The sequence below is a fragment of the Pinus tabuliformis genome, chromosome X, assembly GCF_031772625.1.
Source record: "Pinus tabuliformis cultivar Carrire ecotype Pingquan chromosome X, CPIR1, whole genome shotgun sequence".
NCBI classification, from domain to species: domain Eukaryota; kingdom Viridiplantae; phylum Streptophyta; class Pinopsida; order Pinales; family Pinaceae; genus Pinus; species Pinus tabuliformis.
Window position 1 is genome coordinate 696614439 of NC_142308.1, and position 20444 is coordinate 696634882.

The following is a 20444-nucleotide window of genomic DNA, read 5'->3' on the forward strand; positions in this document are numbered from 1 at the left end:
ATTTCAGATTCAGAAGGAACGATCCAAGGATCGTCATAAAAAATAGTATAAAAAATGAAGATGATGCGTCGATTGGAGGAAAAGGAAAAGTTCCCAGTAAACCGACATCTTTAACTAATCCTACTCCAACATCCTTATATGGGATAGTCGTTTTACCAACATGCTGGATACTCTCCGAAGAGGCTGGGTCAGATGAAAAGTAAGCTAGCTGGTCTATTGTTACGATCTTTCCATTATGTGGAAATTTTATGACTCTAAAGACCGATGAAACGACCGTTGTCATAGCGTAAGACCAACTTCGACCCAAGAGAAGGTTGTAGTCTAGAGGGGCATCAACCACCTCCACATCTATACTAACGGTTTTTCCTTCAACCCCTGTAGGCAAATCCTATAGAATGCCAAAAGGATGAAACCCACGGCCATCAAAGGCCTTAAGAATCGTCGGGGATTGATTTAGTGAAGGAGAACCAAGCGATATCCAACACTGTATCGACATAATACACGTTGAGGCTCCCTCATCAATTACAGTCCGATGAATAGGCCTATTCTTGATTATCACTGGAATCTGGAAAGCCATTTGATGAGGTAAACGCGGTGTACTATTTTCTAGATCAAAGATTATTAGGTTCAAGTCCCGAACATCAACGGCTCCTATAGCCGACAAAAGTAATTTGCATTGTGTTGGGCATGATTGCAGCACTTCCAAAGCCGACATTGCTGAGGGTGAAACAGCTAAATCCTCAACAATGTTATAATTCTGAGCCGCTCTCGCATGTGGATTGAAAGCTGACCTTCAAAGTACACCCTTGGCGGGCGGTTTGATTACTAAGTCTGGATTAGGTTTCTCGATCTGTAGTGGATCGGAACCAGGAGCTGAGGTTGATGGATTAGAATGAGAAGATTCTGCTTCTTTGCCATCAACAGGACTTTTACTGCCATAATCTTGCGATCGAGTCGCAATCCTTACATGGGACATCATCAATATGGGTTCTTCATTGGCACTTGAGGAAGAACCTATCATCTTGCTATCTTGATTTGGAAATGGATCCTTCAAAATAGCAGGAGTTTGGGAACCTTTGACGATTTTCGCAACCTCTGCTCGATGAGGGCAGTCTCTTGTGAAATGTTCTTTGTCACAAATGAGACACGGATAACGAGGTTTGTGTTTTTCATCATTGGATTCTGCCTTTTCAGGTTTCTCCTTTGAACTTTTGTCCGTTTTATTCTTCTTCTTTCCTTTCTTCTTCCCGCCGGATTTTGATTTAGCTGTAGATGATTCTACAACGTGAACATCGGCGGAAACCTCTGTAGAAGAATCTCCTGTCGGGGAATCAGGCAAGGTTATGATAGGAGAAGAATTCTTGGAAGACTTCTTCTTACTTTTAGTGTTAACCGTACCAATCATACTGTCAGCGGCATGAGATCCCGAAGGAGCTGCAGTGATTTGATTCGACTTGGGAAGATCGGGGATCTTTTCGTGTAACGTACCTGACTGAGTATAGACCAAGTCAAGGTACTATGCTTGAGCAATGACTTGCTCCTCAGTAACAACTCCGGCTTTAGCAACATCTTCAGTGATCCTTGGCAACAAAGATTTTACAAACCACTCAGCCAAGATTTGATCCGGAATGAATACCTTCACTAAACGTCGTCAACGTCTCCACTCATGAATATGCTCTGAAATATATGTGGATGTCGATTGTTTTAGCGAAGTTAACAATTTCGTGCCATTTTCATATCGAACTAGCAACTGGAAATGAGTTAAAAACGAGGTAGCTAACTGACTAAAATTATAAAAAGTGCCTCGCGCTAACTCAATGTACCACTTGGCCGCGAGACCAATTAGAGTGCGCTGGAAAAGTCTAAGATAGATCGAATCATCTGTGATGGAGTTAGACGCACACCAGAGGTGGTAAGTCATCACATGGTTCGACAGGTCCTCTCCAGATTTACCTTCGAACTTGGGAATGTCACTGGGCAACTTATTCGGCATTGGCGGCCAAAACGGAAGATAATTAATCGGATCGTTCGTTAGGCACGACAAGTCTGGTAAGTCCAAAGTTGCGATAAATGGTAACTGCCGATTAGGATCCCTAAAACTCTGGGTCATGAGACCAGCCCCAGGAGGAGGATATCTAGGATAACTAGGAATAGGAATCGCATTCAGGATATTGTATCCTCCCGGAAAACCAGGATTAACCGTACCATACTGGGGTTGTTGAGGTTGTTGATAAGTGTACCCAGGATACGGTTGATACTGATAAACTGGCTGCTGGACAGCAGGACCGAATTGGTACTGTCCCTGGTATGGTTGATAGGTGAATTGAGGTTGACTGGTGACAACCGTACTTAAACCAGGTTGTCCTACAGGCATCTGAACCGTAGTTTGAATGGTGGATCCAGACGGTGGTAAAGATGTCTGAGGAGTAGATACAGAAACAGTAGAAACCGGAGCTGTCGATACTCCAGAAGTAGGTGGGGTAGATGGAACAGATGTTGCGGTAGTTGCAGCAGTCGTTTGAGATGGAGTACGAGGCGCAGTAGGCCCAGACTGTGAAACTACCGAAGGTATAGAAGTTTGAATGTTAGACTGGACTGGTTGCTGGGGTGAACTAGAAACTAAGGGTTGTCCAGTTTGAGATGACAACTATACACCTAGCTGCAACACCTCTTGAGTTTGCGATGGATCCAACACTATGTTCGTTCCGGGGTATTGACCCATAATAGGTTGAGAATATTGAGGACCATAACCGGGTTGAGGGTAGGTTGGATAGTTGAAAGGTACATTTCCCATCCCTTGAACATAAGATTGACCTTGGGGTGGTTGGAAACCTTGGTTCAAGTACTGACCTTGGGGTAGATATCCCGGAGGCACGTACTGATATTGGGGTTGACCTTGAGGTATAAATTGATACTAGGGTTGACCTTGGAGTACATATTGAGTCTGGGGTTGGCCTTGAGGAACGTATTGTACCGTAGGCACGTACTGTCATTGAGGTTGCCCCCCAGATGCAAATTGTGTACCTTGAGGTTGTCCCCTAGGTGTTAAATGAGGCTGCCCCCCAGGCGGTAACTGGCCACCTTGAGGTTGAGAATTGGGAATAGAACCTGACATCATAAGAATGTCTTCTACGCTCAACGGCTTTGCACCATTGCTTCCAGTGAATAACCCTTGTTCAATGGGTTGAGGAGATGCTCCCGAAAAAGTACCAGAAAGTGACTGATACCCAGCGGGAACAGAAGGACCTCCGTAGAAAAAAGATTCAGGCGATTGAGTAAACATGGATGACTGACCTGACATATTTACAGGAGTATGAAAACCTATAGGATGATAAGGAGTACGAGGTGGTGAAAAACTTAACACTGAATTTTCCAAATAACTGGTCAAAGAAAGATACCAAGTAGTACTTCTAGGTGGACTGTAAAAAATTGATTCACGCTCCCTTAGATCAATAACAGGTTGATTTTTAGGGATAGGGATGCCTACTTCTTCTTCCAGAGCAAGTTCTTCAATAGCTATCAAACCAGAAGGAAGATTTTCGGTGATTACTCTTTCTACCCTAGGTAAATTAGGACCACTAGAAGTTGGAGAGACAAACCCCGATGTTGGAGTAACATGTTCAGATATCTCAGGTTCTTCACCTATATCACTAGTAGATGAAAAGCTACCAGCAAGTTTGGAAACCGAAATAGATTCAGGATTATAACCTGTTTCTAGAGTTTGGTAATTAAGATGTACAACCAGTGAAGACTCTCCTTCTTCAGGTGAACCAACTTTACTGCCACTAGGAGTTACGAGGACTTTCAAGCCTTCAAGATGGCTCGGGACTTCTTCAGGAGGTTGGCCCCGAAGTCTATGGGACTTCCTCAGTAAATCAGCCATGGCTACAAACTCAGGAGACTGGCCCCGAAGTCTACGGGACTGTCTTGGTAATTCAGCCACAGTTAAAAACTTTTAACTACTTCACACGCAAACAAAGTAAAATCTCAATGAAAAACGCCTAAAGCCTCTAAAGAACCATACAAATTTGAATCACACGCCTAAAGAATCTAGAGATCAAAACACACACAAACAGTAACTTTCCAGACCGAAAACACTAGTTGGTTATGAAATCCAACGTCACAGAATTCAGTACAGAAATGGCGGTTGGAACAGTTACCCCGGCAACCTGCTTAATGAATAGACTAGACCAAGTTCCTCCACTTAATCGTCTCGAGTGAAGTGAACCCCCCAGAAAATCCAAGTGAGTCTAGCCGACGTCTGCTCCAGGTACAGTAGGATCTTCCCACCACTGTCACCTTAGGAAGAATCCTAAAGAATATGGCCACGAAGGTTACCAACTGAGACAAATACATCTGGGGGAACAGTATACGATCCGATACGCACGCAAGGGCAGAGTAGCAAGCTCAATCCCCTTGAAGGCTCCTTGACATAATCCAAGGTTTACCAACAAGTGACCCTAGGCTCCTCGACAATGGTTAATTCAAGGTTTACCGTTTTTAATACATGAATATCTGGCATTGTTCCCAATGAGGAAGGATTGATTCCCACACTGGTTCAAACACGATCTCGTGCTTCTCCTTTAAGAGGAGCTTTCCCAGAGCATAAATGCAACAATTGGATTTCTTCCTACCACAAGATACAGCTACTTGTTTGTTTTTACTGTCTTGGAGAGTTAATTACTCTCCTACTCCAAGACACTAGCCTAAGCTACGTTGGTGTATCAGAGCCCTAGAAATAAAATGTTACTAGGTGAATTTTACTTTAAGCGTTAATTTTAGTGGTTGTTGTTTAAGTCAAGAGGTGGCGGAGATGAAAATCGTGGTGTAAAGACTCGACTCGAAATCACTAAAAGATGCACCTAGGATGATTTAAACAATCTTTTCTCTTCGATGAACTTCTAAACTTAAGAAAGAGTTTGAGAAATGCAACTACTTTGTAAACACAAATCTTTCTCAATTAAACAAATTAAAAGAAGAGCTCTTCCTTTCCAAAGCACTCAAAACGAGACAACTAGCTATTTCACACAAATTTCCCTTTTCTTTTCAAAGCAAACAATCACTACAAAAAACAAACTTTTCCAAAAGAGATTTTGTTTTTATATTTTGTAAAAAAGACACTCAAAACTAATGAAAATGACTAACTTTGAGGGCTACAAACTATAAAAAGCTACTTGAAGTCAAAGCCTACTAAAAGTCTTTTTGAGGATGTTTTACTTAGCTAAATGTGAGCTAAGGACTAATGTATGCAGAATCACAATTAGTCAAAAAACAACCAATCTTTCATTTTCTTTTTGTAAAAATGAAAATTCCAAACTTTCAACTACAAGCTTTTCGAAATTTTGAAATGAGAAAAATCAAAGCGAATTCCTCAACAAGGGGAGATTTCATAATGGTCAGACTCACAAGAAGACCAGTGGACACCAAGGTAATCTGAGGTCTCTAGGGCTTCTAAGCTCAGAGCCACTACACAACCAAAACAAAAAACAAACCCAACAAGCAAAATTCCTAGGAATTCCACCTAAAACCCTAATGCTAATGAAATTAAACCAAGGAAAGTTTTTGACAGGGAACAAGCAGGTTTGGGCAATGGCTAAAACTTATAAACAAATACTAAACTGATAAAAAAGAGGAAAATTTGAAATTCTTCAAATTTTTGACAGGGTACGCAGGCAACCTGTTTACACAGGTGCGTCTACGCTCTGTGCACAAAGCAAAAGTGCGTACAATTACGCACTGTGCTTAACTTAGAGGGTGCGTACCTCTCCCAAAACTATGAAAAATGAAAACTAACTCAAAATTAACTAAATTCACCCAATCCCACAATCATCAAGTCAAAAACAGAAACAGAAAATACAGTTTCTCAAGTCAAAGTATAGACAAAGAAAACAATCAAGTCCCCAGCGGAGTCACCATTTTGTCGCGCGGAATGGGTCGATCTTGCGGACAAGATAGACCTTCCTAGAATCTAAAGAAGATCTAACCACAAGCAAACCAACCAGACGCTATCTTTCTCTAAATATGCTTCGATAAATAATAGCAAACAAAGGTTTTTAGGGCCTACCTTTGGTCCAACGCAAGATTGTGGATGCCCTCGCTCCTTTGATCCAAATGAGCTCCTTTTCGTGAATCTGCAAACACAAACAAGGCAAACACATTAAATAGCACCTGAAAAACCAATTGCATAAAACATATTTAACATGAAAGTCAAGGAGTCCATGAAACAAATAACATAAGATACTTGTTGAGAAAGATGAGTTTGATTGTATTAATTCAAAAGAAGAAGAACCTTACAACCTTTGCCTTGACGCTGTACAAGCTCCTCCCAAGGTCCAATAAGATGTCTCCTCTACTTTGACAAGTTTCACTCACTCTCCAATGGAACCAAGAGGTATGTGATCTCTCCTTTCAAGCTCAACCAAAGAGTCTCAATTTCACCAGCGTTTACCCTCAAAATATTCAGCTTCTAACCTCTCTAGTCCTCACCCCAATGCCTGTATTTATAGTGCAATGGAGGGAAGTTACTAGGTCCTCCTTCAAAGGGATAAAGCCCTCCTTTAAAGGGATAGCTCCTTTAGTCAAGGGATTAGCTCCTTCTCTTTTGGGATGCATGAACCACCTCAGAGTGAACAATCCACGTCAAAATTCCTTTTGAAAACTCTAGAATTAACCCAAAGTGAGTTTTTTAAGATAAAAATTGCGCCTTTTGACTTTCACAGGGGTCCGCACCTGCACCGTTAGGAACAGAGCGGGCAGGTACGCAGCTCTTGTACACAGAAGGTGCGGGACCGCAGGTGACCATGAGAGAAAGTGTGGAACCAAAGTTACATTGATTTTTAATGTCTTTCTCCCACTTCCAAAGCTTGATTTGAAGAGCTGAGGTTCTTAGACTTGCTTAGGAGGACAGTACAAGTGATGATAGACCCATACTGACTGCAAATAATCATGGTGACGATATTTTTGTGTAACAAGACTGTAAATGACCTTTAAAATTGATTTGACAAAGAGACCTAAACCAATAGGATAAGGCATGAGAGGAAATTACTGACAAGACCCTTCCGTCAGATTATGGCATGCCCCTAGCGGAATGGAACTGAGTGAATCGAGCGAGACACCTAAAAATGAAATGCAAAAGGAGTTTTTATCTCTGACAGACTGACAAGGCCAACTCTAACATTGGCTCCAATGGGGATGGTAGCTCCTTGGAGGTGCCAAGAATGGCATATCTTTAGGTGAGCAGACAGTGCCTTCGTCCATTGGGCTATGGAGTCCAAATCAACACTAGACTGTTAACTACTTTACTGACTGAAAATTTGACTCAAACTAACTTGATGCAAACTGGAATGACTGAAAAAACTTGACTCTAACAAACTAACTCAAAATACTAAGACCCGAACTTAAAACTTAAAGCTTGGTGGTAGTACATGACCACCTGCGTTTCTTACAAGACAATATACCATCAAACTATATCAAAATTCCAATGTAACCAATCAAGCAGATGCATTCTTAATTGATTCTCCTGATCAGATCTTTTGGTCAACAATAGATACTTGTAACTGGGCATCCAAAAACATAATTGAACATGGTCTCCTTCATCACTGAACACTGCAATAATCACCTTCACTTCTGACTACAACAGATTTTCCAGAGGATCTTGAAAAACATGAGGATTTACCTCCTGCTAAAGAAACAAGGTGTCTTTTTCTCTTGCTTCATAATGTACTTCAGTAAAAGTATGTTCCTGGTCCTCAAATAATTCTAAATAAGTGGATGAGCAGTTTTCCTCTTCAAAGAACATTTCAAGACATGAAACATAGGAAGAAGAATCTGAAATGGAATCCTGAATGGTCTGATCTTCTGTAGTTTGAATATATTTTAGGTTATCTTCATATGATATGACAGCCAGATTCTCATGTTTCTCATTACATTCATCAATCATAAGAAAAGAAATTTCAGATGATTCTTGAAACCCAACACTATCATTTCTATCATCTACCATAAATTCATCTAGAGAAACCTTTTCACTTACTTGACCGCAGATCTCATCTTGTTGTTTATGAACTGACTGGATTACCTCTTTATGAAGGCCTTGTTCTGATGGCATGAGAACATTTGGATCCATAACTCTGTCTTCTTCATTCCAGATGATTTCAACAGCAGAGTTCTCCTTCATGGGATTCAGTACAAGGTATTCTTGGTCATCACAATCTGAATCTAGATCTGAAATGACTGTCTTGACATTATCAATTAGAACTGGACTTCCCTGCATGCTGTCTTCTTCTATGGACAGATCTGAAACGACACTTTTTCTTTCATCACTTTCAGCCATATGGACATCTGCAACCTGCTGATCTATAAAGCTGCTGACAGGACTGTCATCCTTTTAAGAAGAGGAAGAAGTTCCACCATCACCCTCTTGACCATGTGCACACTGCAGATCTATGTTAACTTGAGCTGGAACATGACCGTTTAAGAGTTGATCTATCTCGTCTTCAGACAAAGGAGATAATACTTTTTGTTTTCTTCTGCTCAAACAGTGATTGTCTTCATTAATTTCAAGTGAAGGTGTATACAGATTTTCCTCATACTGCTGATCCATTTCATGTAATTCCTGCTGACTGTCAAGATGCAAAATTCCTTCATCTTCCATCGTACTAAAATCTTGATCCTGCTGCAAATTTTCCTGATCGTCTTTATGCTGCCGAAATGGATTTTCATACAGGGCTTCCATGATCTCATCATCCATGAAATTATCATCTTCATAATATTTTTCAAGGCTTTTAATAAAACCATAAGCATGCTTGCAACAGTCCTGGACTAAATTTAATGATGGATAGGATTCTTTATATCTTTCAATGAACATGGCATGAAAATCCTTTAAACAGTAAATACAAGCAGGTGGAAAACTTTCATACCAAGATTGGGCTTCACCACCCAGATTTTCCAGGAATATCTTCATCAAGCAATCTTCAGGAAAATCAACCTTCAACTTGCGAATGTGCATGTGAAATCTAACCAGATGTAAAGCAGCATCCTTCCTACCATCATCTTTAAACGTAGGCAAATTCCTTGACTAATCTACCTTCCGAATCTTATTTGGAAAGCCTGGAATGTGATCTCTACTCATGGGAGCGTATCTTCTTGCAACTCGCTCCATCTTGAAAATCTCAAAGCTACTTATCTCTCTGCAATGGAGTCACCATGAAGGATTGATAGCTGGATTCTGCAGTGAATGGAGTCACTAGGTGAATGATTTCAGCCTTCTCATGTCTGATCATTGTCCACCATCAACAATCAGATCTAAACTTGATACATGTACTGGGGTAATTAACAAGTTAGATGTCACGTTTACAAGCTAGACCGGAGATTGACTGAAGCAGCGTTTGTCTACTTCCACTAATGCAAAGCAAAAGCGTTTCGAAGGCTACCTGGCATAACTTCAGGCTCCGTCTGTAGCTTATAAAACAAATGACATCAACAAGCAAATGATTTTCTTCCCCAGTACGGTCGCCACTATGTTAGAGCCTAGATTTGCCTCAGGGTGAAAAGGCAAGGTTCTAGGTCCACATCAAACCATGCTCAGCCTCGTAGCTAGCCCTACAAGGACAGGAGAGAGCTCTCTCCGGGTCAATCTCAGTAAAAATACTCAATGGGGTCTGAGATGACTTAAATTGGATATTGATTTTAGGCTAGTAAATAAATATGAAAGAGTAGTTTGATAAATGACTGAGTTTTCAGGGCTGTATGGGACAAAGAACAGCATGAGCTAGAGAAATTAAATCAAAGACACAGATTGTTTCATGAGGCAAGATAGGAAGGAAGTTTAGCAATCAAATTTGAATAATATGGAATGGAAAGACAAATGAGAGGCTAAAAAGGGCATGTGTGATGAATCCTTTTCAGATAGAAGAAGCCATACAGAACATGAACGCTTTCCCAAGGCATAGCAGTAAACCGAATTCTACCTTTCTTACTTAAAAGCATTCAGGTGGAAATGATTATGAATGAAATGTAAAACATCACAAAACACATATGAAATAGTAAGAAAACACTTATGCCAAACTCACACCACATGGATCTCATAAATCAGAGCTGCATCTTTTCATTAATCCTCTGCCAAACTGTACAATGAAAGCGCTGGATTTTTCCTCCACACTACTCCCAGAAACTCCAACCCTTTACAAATGATTTTTCATACAATAAATAAAACTATCTGTGGGAAAACAGATCGACACAAAATGAGGGATTATTTAATAATTATTAACAAACAAAAGATGAAGAGCCAGCCATCTGTTCTGAAAAGGGGCAGCGTTACATATGAAATCTGTTGATAACCAATGAAGAGGCGGAAACTATAGCTATATATCCCTTCTGAATCGTAACTGAAATCAGAAATAGACCATCTGTTCCTATTTCTTTGCCATGGTATATGTCTTTGTGGCATTCGGTTTTTGACTTTTCACCTTCCCTTGCGTTCCATCGGAATCCCCTTAATTGATGTTTGTTTATTTGTTTATTAAAACACTCCATTGCAGATTCTCAGCCTTGATACCTGGTGAATTGTTACAGTTGCAATGAAATCTCCGGATCTGGTGCTTGGTTTGAGATCAAGCTTATAGATGCTTCATTTTAATTGGCTTCTGCTTTAATAATTCGAAATGATTCCATTATTTGTAATCCACCGAATTTGGATTTTTCAAGAAGCCATTCAACAGAGAGCACCATATAACTATCCGACTCTGTGTTGATTGAGAGTTTCGATGCACTTGGGAATTTGCTTGATCCACATTGAGATTCGTATGAACCTTTAATGAAGGTGTTAGCGCTTGGAATTCACCTAGGCTGAGATAGACAAACTCTCAAGGCTACATCAAACCATTTCACCTCGTAGCTAGCCCTACGAGGTATGAGAAGGCTCTCTCGGGTCAAATTCGATAGATCTTTCAATATGATTAGGCTGACCAATTAATAATAAAGATTTTAGGCTAGTAAATTGATAAGGGGGTTGATTTAATGATTTTTGGGGTTTTTGGTGGCAATTGGTGGAAGTGCAATTCAAGGTGCGGGGATTGAGCACAGTTTTCACAGGGGGATCTAAGGGGCAAGGTAGGAATGAGTGCTGATGCCTTAATCTGAGATGGATGATCAGAGATGATAGAGGAGAAGCTAAAGAGGGCAAACACACAATTCGAATCCTCTCTAGACAGTAGAAAACATTAAAATTGAACAAACTAAAAAGCTGAGCATGTCAAAACATGAGTTCAAACTTTACCACTTCATCTGTCCAATTTAGAAGCATAAGAGAGATGTGAAACACATAAACAAACTTACAAGAACATGTAGAGAACACACCATCAACAATCAGATCCACAAGAATCCTCAAAGATGTCTGTAAAACCCTGGCTTTCCTTGCCTTCAATTGCAGAAATAGATGCACAATATACAATAAAGCTTCCTTACACAAGAGTCCAACCATGAAAATGAGAAGGAGAGAGCATAATATAGACCATCTAGACCATCTAACTCCTTTCCCCACCTCTAGGGGTCGAGCTCAGCTTTCTAGGAGCAGTTTGAACTAATTCTAAACTAAGAACTAGAAAATAGGCAGCCTAACAACTTGCCTCTATTACTTAGCTAACTCATCCATGCATTAATTTTTCACTTTTTACATCATGGAAGCTTCTAGAAGGGTAAAGAAAGATAAAATCTACCAAAGTGCCATGAAAATATTACATTTATCCATCATCTACAAGTAAAAATAGTCAACCATAGTCAAAACAGTGTTTTTTGACCAAAAATGTGAATTCTGGCAAATCTGGAAGTTCTGGTCGCGCCCTTGGAAGTTCTGGTCGCGCCCCTTCACAGCTGTTTTTGAGTGGGTTCCACTGCTCCAAATCAGGTTCAAGATGGCTCATTGGAAAGCTTGGCCTGTCTACTTTCCATCCCAAGTGGAATTTCTGAATTTGGTGTTGATTTGACCCCTCAAAAACCATTTTTCCCAAGATCACTTTCTGCAACTCAAAAAGTGGGCAGAAAGTCATTTTTTAGGTGTATTTTGAGCTTTTGGAGGCTCAAAACTCAAAATCAGGCTTCTCCCAAGTATTGGTAATTTTTATTTTTGAATGCCCTTTCCAAAAATGCCAAGTTTTCAAAATTCCGAGCAGCCCTTCAAACTGGTCTCACCCGGGGTGAGACCAGTTCTTGGGAAAAACCTGTAAATTGCACAAAAAATTCACAAATGACAACATTTTCTCCAAATTTCTTGAAATTTGGGCTGGGAGTCCCCAATCAAGTACCATTCTGAGTCAAAGAGGCTTTGGCCAAAGTTTGGAGTGGATCGGGCGTTTTCCTTCGTTTTTGTGCTTTGGCCAACCGTCCTTGGAGCACCTTTGTTCTCGCCGGTATTTTTGACATTCCTCTCAAACCATGACACCTGTGTAAAAAGTGAAAGAGGCTTTTCTTCCTTGGCATGTTGTGGACAAAAACCTCTCTCAGTTTTGCAAAATTCATCTTTGATTGCTCTGGAACATCATTTGAGTGCGACTTGTCCCGATGTGTGAAGCAAGGAATTTTGTCGAAATGGAGCGAGATGAAGGGGATAGGGGGCTTCTAAATTCTTGGGGAAATTTTTGGGAGTGGGGAAGGATGTTAGGAAACAGGGGAAAGTGGAATCTCAGTGATTGAGTGAGGGGAAGGGGTCGAAAAGGGCAAAACACAGGCCAAACCTAGAAAATTGCCAAATTGTAGCTAGAAACTAGGGTTTGTGCAAAAATGAGGAATTTGGCGGATCTAAGGGATGGGAAGTGTTTGATAAGGTACTTTAAGGATAGGGGAAGGTGTATGAACATCAGGAAACAAGTTTTGCCGGTGATTTGACCATCCAAGAGAAATTGCCTTCAAAACCCTAGGAGAGGGAAATGACCTTGCCTGGGCGGCAACTGAAGCATGAACAAGGTGTAAAATGACTCATTTGACACTGACATGATAATGACAACCCTATGAATGATGATAAACTCAGCTGAATGATGACATGGACTGACATTTGGGCAAACCCTAGACCTAATGCCTAGTGACCAAATTTTGCTTGAAAACTCTTTGAAATGACAAAATTTGACTTGGAAACTCTGAGACCACTTTGTAAGAGCATATTTGATCACTGTAGGAAGGCTGGAAAGACTGACACTAACATTGGCTCCAATGGGGATGGTAGCTCCTTGGAGGTGCCAAGAACCTTAGACATCTGGGAGAGCAGACCAGTGCTTGCAACCATTGGGCGATGGAGTCATTATTTCAGCAAACGACACAAGACTTTGACTCATTTATTGAATGAAAACTTGACTGAAACTTAACTAGAACTTGACTCAAACCGACTCGATGGCAAACTGAAATAACTTGAAAAAAAACTCACTCAATAGACCAAACACAAATGACTCATGACTGACTTAACTAAAACAAGAGAAGGGCAGCAGTCCATCAAGATGTGAAATCATGATGACAACCACCTGCATACTAATGAAATATATACAATCAAGTATAATGAGCTTTCCAATGTAACCAATCCAGCAGATGGCTACATACCAAATTTCTGTTCTCACGTATCTCGAGCAGGCGGAACGATGAACCTGTAGGCAACTCAAAATAACCACTGAAACCAAAGCTTATGATAATGAACCAGGTAAAATTTATCTTCTCTAGTGCTTGCAGAAGAATGCCAAAGGGATCTTGATAATCCTGAAGCACTATCTCGTTTGGAGATCCAGCTGCAAAAATATAAGTAGTTGCTTCATCCTGATCTGAAAGAACAGTGGGTTGCTGATTGATAGGAAGGCACAGAGAGGTGTAAACTTCTGCCATATGAGTGTTGACTGTAAATTCCTTGATCATATTGTCTCTCTCAACTTCATGCTCTAGGTCATTCTTAAACAAAAAACACTCTTCAAGATGATCAAACATGACAGCCTTATCTTTTTGCTGATCTACAAAACTGAGTACAAGACAGTCATCATTTGCAAAAGAGGAAGAAGTTTCACCAACACTTTCCTGACTATGTGTGCACTGCAAATCTGTTGTAGTTTGCGTTGTAGCATGACCTTTCAAAAGCTGATCTATCTCCTCTTCAGACAAAGGAGACAATGCCTTTTGGTTTCTTTTGCTTAAACAATAATTATCTTCATATGACAAGGCATTCAAACTATCATTTATTACTGAGTTATTGAATGGAGGTTCATCACTTACTTGCACAAAGATCTCATCTTGTTTTTCATGAGCTGGCTGAATTACCTCCTCACAAAGGCTTTGGTCAATAGCTTTGTCTTCTTCATTCCGGATGACCTCGACAACAAAACTTTCCGGATTCAACACAAGGTATGCTTGGTTATCACAATCTGAATCCAGAACTGAAGTAGCTATCCCACATTCTCCAATATGCTTGTTGTCCTCTTCCGTGAGCAGATCTGAAACAAGCTCTTCTCTTTCATCATTTTTAGCCATATGGCCATCTTCAACCCGCTGATCTTGACAAGTATCTAAGATTTCTGTGTGCTGCTGAAACGGATTTTCATACAAGGCTTCCATGATCTCTTCATCCATGAAATTGTCATCTTCATAAAACTTCTCAAGGCTTTCAATAAAACTATATACATGCTTGCAACAGTCTTGAACTAAATTCAATGATGGATAAGAGTCCTTATATCGCTCAATGAACATAACATGAAAATCCTTTAAAGAGTAAATACAAGCAGGCGGCAAACTTTCATACCAAGATTGAGCTTTACCTTCCAGAGTGGCCAAGAATATCTTCATCAAGCAATCTTCAGGAAAATCGATCTTGAATTTGCGAATATGCATGTGAAATCTGACCAGATGTAGAGCAGCGTCCTTCCGACCATCATCTTTAAATGTAGGCAAATTCCTTGACCAATCTACCTTCGGAATTTTATTTGGAAAACCAGGGATGTGATCTCGGCTCAAGGGAGCATATCTTCTTGCAATTAGGTCCATCATGAAAATCTCACAGCTACTGATCTTCCTGCAGTGAAGTCACCATGAAGCATAGGTTGCTGGATTTCTTCAGTGAGAGGAGTCGCCAAGTGAATGATTTCAGCCTTCAAGTGTCTGATCGTTGTTCACCATCAACAATCAGATCTAAACTTGATACATGTACTGGGGTAAAGTGTCAATGAAGTGAGGGTTTCAAAAGCTCACGGAGATTGACTGAAGCAGCGTTTATCTACTAACGCTGATGTAAAACAAGAGCGTTTTCGAAGGCTTCTGGCGTAACTTCAGGCTCCGTCTAAGACTTAAGAAATCACACTACAATGAGCAAATTACAAATTTGTTCTTCCCCAGTATGGTCGCCAATATGTTAGCGCTTGGAATTCACCTAGGCTGAGATAGACAAACTCTCAAGGCTACATCAAACCATTTCACCTCGTAGCTAGCCCTACGATGTATGAGAAGGCTCTCTCGAGTCAGATTCGATAGATCTTTCAATATGATTAGGCTGACCAATTAATAATAAAGATTTTAGGCTAGTAAATTGATAAGGGGGTTGATTTAATGATTTTTGGGGTTTTTGGTGGCAATTGGTGGAAGTGCAATTCAAGGTGCGGGGATTGAGCACAATTTTCACAGGGGGATCTAAGGGGCAAGGTAGGAATGAGTGCTGATGCCTTAATCTAAGATGGATGATCAGAGATGATAGAGGAGAAGCTAAAGAGGGCAAACACACAATTCGAATCCTCTCTAGACAGTAGAAAACATTAAAATTGAACAAACTAAAAAGCTGAGCATGTCAAAACATGAGTTCAAACTTTACCACTTCATCTGTCCAATTTAGAAGCATAAGAGAGATGTGAAACACATAAAAAAACTTACAAGAACATGTAGAGAACACACCATCAACAATCAGATCCACAAGAATCCTCAAAGATGTCTGTAAAACCCTGGCTTTCCTTGCCTTCAATTGCAGAAATAGATGCACAATATACAATAAAGCTTCCTTACACAAGAGTCCAACCATGAAAATGAGAAGGAGAGAGCATAATATAGACCATCTAGACCATCTAACTCCTTTCCCCACCTCTAGGGGTCGAGCTCAGCTTTCTAGGAGCAGTTTGAACTAATTCTAAACTAAGAACTAGAAAATAGGCAGCCTAACAACTTGCCTCTATTACTTAGCTAACTCATCCATGCATTAATTTTTCACTTTTTACATCATGGAAGCTTCTAGAAGGGTAAAGAAAGATAAAATCTACCAAAGTGCCATGAAAATATTACATTTATCCATCATCTACAAGTAAAAATAGTCAACCATAGTCAAAACAGTGTTTTTGGACCAAAAATGTGAATTCTGGCAAATCTGGAAGTTCTGGTCGCGCCCCTGGAAGTTCTGGTCGCGCCCCTTCACAGCTGTTTTTGAGTTGGTTCCACTGGTCCAAATCAGGTGCAAGATGGCTCATTGGAAAGCTTGGTCTGTCTACTTTCCATCCCAAGTGGAATTTCTGAATTTGGTGTTGATTTGACCCCTCAAAAACCATTTTTCCCAAGGTCACTTTCTGCAACTCAAAAAGTGGGCAGAAAGTCATTTTTTAGGTGTATTTTGAGCTTTTGGAGGCTCAAAACTCAAAATCAGGCTTCTCCCAAGTATTGGTAATTTTTCTTTTTGAATGCCCTTTCCAAAAATGCCAAGTTTTCAAAATTCCGAGCAGCCCTTCAAACTGGTCTCACCCGGGGTGAGACCAGTTCTTGGGAAAAACCTGTAAATTGCACAAAAAATTCACAAATGACAAAACTTTCTCCAAATTTCTTGAAATTTGGGCTGGGAGTCCCCAATCAAGTACCATGCTGAGTCAAAGAGGCTTTGGCCAAAGTTTGGAGTGGATCGGGCGTTTTCCTTCGTTTTTGTGCTTTGGCCAACCGTCCTTGGAGCACCTTTGTTCTCGCCGGTATTTTTTACATTTCTCTCAAACCATGACACCTGTGTAAAAAGTGAAAGAGGCTTTTCTTCCTTGGCATGTTTTGGACAAAAACCTCTCTCAGTTTTGCAAAATTCATCTTTGATTTCTCTGGAACATCATTTGAGTGTGACTTGTCCCGATGTGTGAAGCAAGGAATTTTGTCGAAATGGAGCGAGATGAAGGGGATAGGGGGCTTCTAAATTCTTGGGGAAATTTTTGGGAGTGGGGAAGGATGTTAGGAAATAGGGGAAAGTGGAATCTCAGTGATTGAGTGAGGGGAAGGGGTCGAAAAGGGCAAAACACAGGCCAAACCTAGAAAATTGCCAGATTGTAGCTAGAAACTAGGGTTTGTGCAAAAATGAGGAATTTGGCAGATCTAAGGGATGGGAAGTGTTTGATAAGGTACTTTAAGGATAGGGGAAGGTGTATGAACATCAGGAAACAAGTTTTGCCAGTGATTTGACCATCCAAGAGAAATTTCCTTCAAAACCCTAGGAGAGGGAAATGACCTTGCCTGGGCGGCAACTGAAGCATGAACAAGGTGTAAAATGACTCATTTGACACTGACATGATAATGACAACCCTATGAATGATGATAAACTCAGCTGAATGATGACATGGACTGACATTTGGGCAAACCCTAGACCTAATGCCTAGTGACCAAATTTTGCTTGAAAACTCTTTGAAATGACAAAATTTGACTTGGAAACTCTGAGACCACTTTGTAAGAGCATATTTGATCACTGTAGGAAGGCTGGAAAGACTGACACTAACAGAAGGGACATGCAATTCCGCCAATCCCAACTCCAACGTAGCTTGCTATGCCAGATGTAAGAGCATATATAACAACAAGAGCGGTATATAGGGCTCCCCTGTTGTATGGATAGAAAACACCCACCAATGCAAGCACAAAGATAAAGATAGTAAGGACTAACAGATGAGTTCCAGAGCCAAGAACAGTAGAAAATAGAGACTTGTGTTAAGGATATCCAAAAACGTCTCCATGAATGTACTTCTTGATCATCCATTGACTCCTCATCACGAGAGTTATTTGATAAAATCATTCTTCAGAATGCGCATGAGAATTGTGGCCAGGAATCCTGTCAGGAGAAGAACAATTACACATGAATTGATAATGGAGAACCAATTAATTTCCAAGTGTTGTGGCAAAAAATGAAGATTTTGCATATTTATCCATTCGGTGTTCAAAGAGGATGTCAGTTTTTTTCCACTTAGTAGAGTACATGAACTCAACCTCAATCTCTTTGTCCTCGGTAATCTACACAGTGTACTGAGGATCTGTATGCACACTGATTTCTATGACTCGGTCATTGTTATATAGGACATCAAAGTGCACATGTCTGTAAAGCAAATGCCTAGGCTTCTTCTCACTGCCTTTATTTTCATTTTCAACCTTTCCAACAAAGCCCCATATAGGCAGATCATCATAGTACATCTGAAAGTAGTAATCATTCTTAATAGCGTCCCTGCACTTTGCTAGATCCTCTTTTGAAAGCTTCTTCTTGCAAAGGGAGCTGGTCTCTTGGTGGTTTGAATGAGTTTGGACCCTTTTTCAAGCCTCTGGATGTATGCACCACGCAGGAGGCCCAATGCGCTGCGCCTCCTGGATGTGCCGCGCCCATGTAAAATTACACTGCGCAGAGGCGCCCAATGCGCCGCGCTCCTCCAGTGCGCCGCGCCAGTTGCCCAGTGCGCCGCGCACTGATTTTCAACACCATTTCGGCTTCTAAACTATGTTTTCACTTCCTTGATTTGTCTTGACTATTGCTGATGTCTTTGGCGTGTGTATGGAGTGTTGACTCTTTACTGATGTCTTACGGATCTTTGATTTGGAAAACTTTCTCTCTAATTTTGCAGACTTTGGCACTTTGCTTATAACTCTATTTTTCTTGTTTCCATTTGACTGTTGGCTGAAATGATGGATTCTTGGTTGATTTGTTGCAGGGATAGGAGCTACTGAAACCTGGAAAGGTGACCAAGGCTGCCTGAAGATTTTGACAACTGGAAACTTGAAAAATGTACATGGCATTTATTACAAAGAACAAAATGATGACTTTCTTCAAAACAGGGTTTTGAAGAAAAGTCACGATCAAGCAATATAGCAATGAAATTTTGTGATAAAAACTTATTTTGATCCTCCCTCTGGCCTGCTGGTATTAAACCCTAGACCTAATAACTCTTTGCTGACCAAGAGATTAGAACAAGACTGTAAATGACCTTTAAAATTGATTTGACAAACAGACCTAAACTAGCAGGATAAGGCATGAGAGGAAATGATTGACAAGACCCTTCCGTTAGATTATGGCATGCCCCTAGCGGAATGGAACTGAGTGAATAGAGCAAGACACCTAAAAATGAAATGAAAAAAAGAGTTTTGATCTCTGACAGAGGACTGACAAGGCCGACTCTAACACTCTGGACACTCTCATAGGCCTTCAAGCCAGTGTCTAGGGACTCTTTTACATAGTTTTTGAGAAATGGTAACAAGAAATTCCAGTTTAATTTGTCCTTGAATTAAACTATGAATCAAAATAGAATTTTTTCTCATAACAATTTGAAAATAATTAATTAAGTTTAATTAACTTAATTAATTTAGGAAATTCAAATTGGAAGTCTTTTACAAGACATGTATATGTTCTCCCTAACTTATAGGAGTTCAGGATGAGTTATGAATGAGTTGTAATTAGTTAACTCAATTTATTGAGTTAAGTCTAGTTAAATTAGTTCCAATCAGTTTCAGGAACTAATAGTGAGTAAACAGTCAGTTGGGACACTAGTGACCTAACTAGTGCTACTCTAGCTAACTGAAGATTCCACCATCAGAAACTCATGCATGTTGATTATGAGAAAGACCTAGTTGAGACTAAAGTGCAGGGACAGTGTACTATTTGTTTTATATTTTTCTGACTTGCACTGATAGTACATGAAATCAAGAACTGATCCTTTAGGGATTGTGCTATTTTTAAAGGCTTTGTTTCCCTTTAAATACAAGCTATCTTTCATAGGAATTACACATTGGATTAGAGACTTGGAGAGGTTGTGAATTGGCTAAGCTTTGGCCTTGAGCTTGCTTATGAGTTAGAGACTGAATTTTCTTAGTGTTGGGATTGTTCTAGAGAGAATGAGCATTTTAATTTCATCTTGATTTTCCAGATTGATGCAATATAGATAGTAGGGGTTTTGAGATGTGGGTTTCCCCAGATATTTATTGTGTTATGTGCCTTTGATTCTCTTCCACTATCGATTATTTTGTTTTCGATGTTTATGGGCTTTCGCTGTAAAGAGTAGAAGTAGATTCTTGCATGATCAGGGCCTACCACTACGCTTGTGAGCTAAGGCATGAAACATAGTGGTTTATTTTCAGAACCGTAGCCCACATCAAATACTTGAGTGTAAAACACCAGAGGGAGCTTATTCTGGTAAGAGGTCAAATGCTGGTCACTTCAGTATTTTTGGGTCGTCATT

General features: G+C 40.2%; 1 pseudogene; it reads right to left on the reverse strand.

Moving 5' to 3' along the window:
• Nucleotides 1-17777: 17777 nt before the first annotated feature.
• LOC149141900 (transmembrane 9 superfamily member 3 pseudogene) overlaps nt 17778-20444 on the reverse strand; it is a 75816-nt pseudogene continuing 73149 nt past the window's right edge.